The sequence below is a fragment of the Lygodium microphyllum genome, chromosome 27, assembly GCF_053477565.2.
Source record: "Lygodium microphyllum isolate KBCC chromosome 27, Lygodium_microphyllum_v1.1.10, whole genome shotgun sequence".
Classification (NCBI taxonomy): Eukaryota; Viridiplantae; Streptophyta; class Polypodiopsida; order Schizaeales; family Lygodiaceae; genus Lygodium; species Lygodium microphyllum.
Window position 1 is genome coordinate 2,132,049 of NC_141161.1, and position 4,432 is coordinate 2,136,480.

The window sequence follows — 4,432 nt, forward strand, 5'->3', positions numbered from 1 at the left end:
TTCATGTTCTTTGACAATCTTCCTGTTGTCCATTGTCATTTGAGAAAAGTTCCCGGCCAACCGAGACCACCCATCCGTAGGACGGACCTATAGCCCATCCTCGCACTTTCCTCAGGTTGTATTACTTATTTGATTACCTAACACATTAGTTGGACATGTAACAATCAGATTCTTTAATTAGTCCATTAGGCACTGGTTCTTTCACGTAATCATATCACTTGACATAGAAAAAAAATATCAGACAAGTTCCTTATTAACAGGTTATCATATTTATCTTTGAAATACAAAAAGTCCAGCCCGTAGGCTCATCCACAATCCGCCCGAAGGCTATCCAGCAATCCACAGGGATTACCAATCCAAGTTTCTGCCTGTAGACTAGTATGCGGGCCTCGGGATCCAATCTCGAGTCATGTTAGCCTCTTGCACAGGGCCCGAAAGGCGAGGGATTTACAGTCAGAGCCCCCCTAGCACCCAAGCGTCCTCTTGCTCCAAGTAGCGCTCAACGGAGAGACCTCTCGCGGTTGGTTCGGTCCACTTGTCCGGCGCGGTTAACAACCCCCTTGGTTAGGGTCAGGCAGGCAATCGGGGGTTACTGAAGCTGCCTCTCCCTTCAGGCCTTCAACTTGAAGTACAGATATCCATTTATCTTTTAATTCATTGATCAAACAAAGCCAAATAGTGCTCTAAAAGCTGTAGCAAGCACAAAAATTTACATTGATCATTTTTGTTGGCAAACTGCTAAGGAATGAATCCTTCCTTTCGAATGCGTCGAGCACTCGATTTAGGATGACTTGCAACTTGGTAAGATCCCCTATATCCTCGGTTATGGCGTACCCTATTAACCCGACTTAGTCAACCCCTTAAGTTCATAGGTTGTTTCAGTTTATCGGCTAGTTTTGAGCTTGCAATCGATCTTCTTTACTGAAGAAAGATACTAAATTAGGGTGATTATTCATCCTCTTGCAAGATAACTTGCGTAAGGACCTGCCAACCTCGTTGCGAGAATTTGGCCATTCCCTTGTGATCCAATCACAAGATCATATGACTCCACACTTGCTGCGCAAGTGTCGCATCAAACTATGAGACTTATTCTACTCATTGAACGGAGTCACGAAACAATCTGTTCCTGATTACATTAGGCTAACGTCGTTAGTCCTAGGATTCCAAGTTCCATCTTGTAAGATTCTTAGGGACAAACCCTAGTTCACCTTCCAAATATGTTGCACTGTCCCTACATTTCTGCGAAAGTGGGCAAGTATTTAGGGTATAGGAGTTTAAGTTTTAGCAATACGTAACGATTAGGTTAGGTATTAATTCCTAGTGAATTTCTTGGAATTTAACTCATTCCAACGAGTACTCCGCGGTTTAGGTATTTAGGTTTATGCTAATTTGTTTAACTCTTGAAGATAGTTACGTTATCATTTCATAAACACATGACTCGTTGTCTATGCGTAAACTGATTTTTCAACCTTAACTTATCGATTAAAGTTAGGCATAGGTTAGGTTAATTCCAACTAATCTTCCTATAACTTTGCGAACAAAATTCATGCTAAACAAGCAATCTTTTTCTTGATAATTTATGCAGTTGACAAACAATAATTTCCTAGAGTTATACATCGTAAGAATCATTTCATGCCTTGCACTTTCCATGATGATTCCTTGAGAAGAGAATATGGGTCAATAGTGCGATATGCAGTTTATACTTCCAGGCTTAAACGAAGTATACTATTTTAATGGACATTAATCTAATTTTTAATTCATTTCAATGCATAAAGCTATTTGCTAGAAATGCATTTATGCTTCCTTTATTTTGGTTGTTTTATTGAAAGTATTAATGATTAGGTTCCTCCGTTGTGAGCATTTAGGATAAAAATATATCATATTTCCAACAATTAGCCTTGCATGATTGAATTACAACAATACCAAATAAAAATTAGGAAGGAAAGACCTGGGCTTGGGGTGAGATGTCCACATGGATGCTGGGAGACGACCCTCTTGCTGCTATGCTTTGGGCTTTCTTAGGAGGCTTTGCAAGTGTAGCCTTTTCGTCGTAGATGTTGCTTTGCGAATTTCCTTCTTAAGTTCCATCGTCCTTTACAAGTTTCTTTTACTTCCCTTCGTGGAGACTCTTTGAAGGGATGGGTGTGTGGAGAAGGGAAGAACTACAAAAAGGGGTCTAAAATCTGGAAAGGGGGTATTGTGAAAACCCTCAGCAACGAGTAGGGCTCATTTTACATGGGAAAAAGGGGCCTAATGGGGGTTCAAGGGGGAATTTCGAGGAGGGAAAGAAAAAAAACCTTAGGGAGCCCTTTAGAGGGATTTTAAGGACATGGGGAGAAAAAAGACATTTAGGTGAAAACCCTTTTATGGGGGAAAAGGCCCTAAGGAAGCCTTAGAGAGGAATTTTTAGGGGGGGGTTTCAAGATGCCATAGGAAGGGCCTAAGGGGGGTTTTAAGATTCGCGGGGGGGGGGGGGGGGGGGGGGGGGGAGGGAAGGGGGCTTATAGAGCCCCCTCCCTTAGAAGCTTTAGAAGCTTCTGAAGACACATGGGGCAGGGGGCGTAAACTGAGAAACGACGACAGTGACGTGACGATGGCAGGCTGATGCCGCTGACTGGTAGGGCAGACGACGACTGATTGTGACGGCGTCTCCTCCTCTAGCAGCTCCACGGCAGTCCTCCCCTCTCTCAAGGCCTTCTCTCTCACACTCACAGCCTCAGCATGGCGTCATGGCGGCCCTCTCTCCCTTCTTCTCCAAGGCGGCAGCAGCCCCCATGGTTTAAATAGGGGAGGGGAGGGGGATCCTCCCTCCCTTGCGTGTCGTCGTGCATGGCTGGGAGATCAAGCTCCAGCAAGGAGCTTGCCTCTCTTGCTATTCCCCTCTTGCTCCAGCTCGACAGTCTGCTGGAGGAGAGGGAAAATTTTTTGCCTTTATTTAATTTAAAAAAAATATTCCTATGCCCTATTAGAAGTAGTTCACGCGTGAAAGGAGGAAAATAGAATTAGAATGTTACATTCTCTCCCCCTTAGAGGAATCGAGATGTCCTCATCTCGAGATAAACTGGGGATATTGATGATTGAGAGTGCCTTCATCTACCCAAGTGGCATCCTCTTTGAGATAATCTTTCCACTGGATGAGGCATTCTCTCAAGGTTCTGGATCTTAATTGTCTCTCCCTAACATCTAAGATCCTATCAGGCCTTAGTTCAAGGACTCCTTGACTAGGCATTACAATTTGTTGGTAATCAAGTGTATGGTTAGGATTAGGTACATACTTCTTCAATAGGCTGATATGGAATATATTGTGAACCTTTAGGTTCTCAGGGAGTTGCAGTTTATAAGTGTTAGGTCCTAGGCATTTGAGGATCTTGTACGATCCACAATACCTTGGACTTAGCTTCTTCCAATCTCCTAAGGATAGGGAACTCTTCTTTGGGCATACGCAAATGAAGACCGTGTCTCCTTCTTTGAAGATTCTATCTTCACGCTTCAAATCCACGGATGCCTTTTGTCTATCCTTGGCCGCTTGGATGTCCTGTCTTATTGACTTTATTTGGTCATCCATCTCTTCCAACATCTACCTTGAAGCTTCAACTCTTAAGGTTGGATTTGAGAAGTTTACACTACAAGATATAGGCCTTATACTGACGTTTAAAGCGACGAAAATACAAACAACAAAATTTTTCCCCGTCGTCGCAAAAAGTGCCATAGAAACATCGCTATTAGCATCGCTATTAGCGTCGCTATTGGCGTTACTATCAGCCTTGCAAATGCGACGTTGATAGCGACGCCAATAGCGACGTTGATAGTGACATTTTGCGACATGCATAGTGACGGCAATAGCGACGCGAGCAGTAAAATTTGCAGGGCAGTAAGCTACCTTGCCACATATAGCACTGTGTGCTGTATGAGAGCCATACAAAATAGTTTCTGCACTATTGTATACAAAGCACTTGCAAACAAAAAGAATGTATACTGAAATCATAAAACTGATACATGAAATAAATACACGATCGCATAAAAAGTGTTTTGTACAATCATGACATGATATCACTAATACATAGAAAATGTCTACATAGATCAGGCGACTAAAAAATAAAGGTGTGTGAGCTCCAAGGATCCAAGGGCAAGCTACAAATCCTCGTCCCCCGAAAGCTTGTCCCGCCGCAAAGGAGCATCGAACGGACTCTGCAGAAAAAGAAGCAACACATCAATCCACCATACAATAATGCATTCAAATATCTCATGGTAACTACGGACAAGAAAGATGAGCGACTTACAGGGCCGCTGCGTCTATAAAATCGGTCGATTAATGCATTGAGACCATTTCTCTCTGGATATCAAGTCTCAAGGCCTATCGGATCACGATTTGTAATGGAGTCCTGCAAAGAAAATAAAATGCTAATTGTTAGAAACATGATGTCAGTACAAA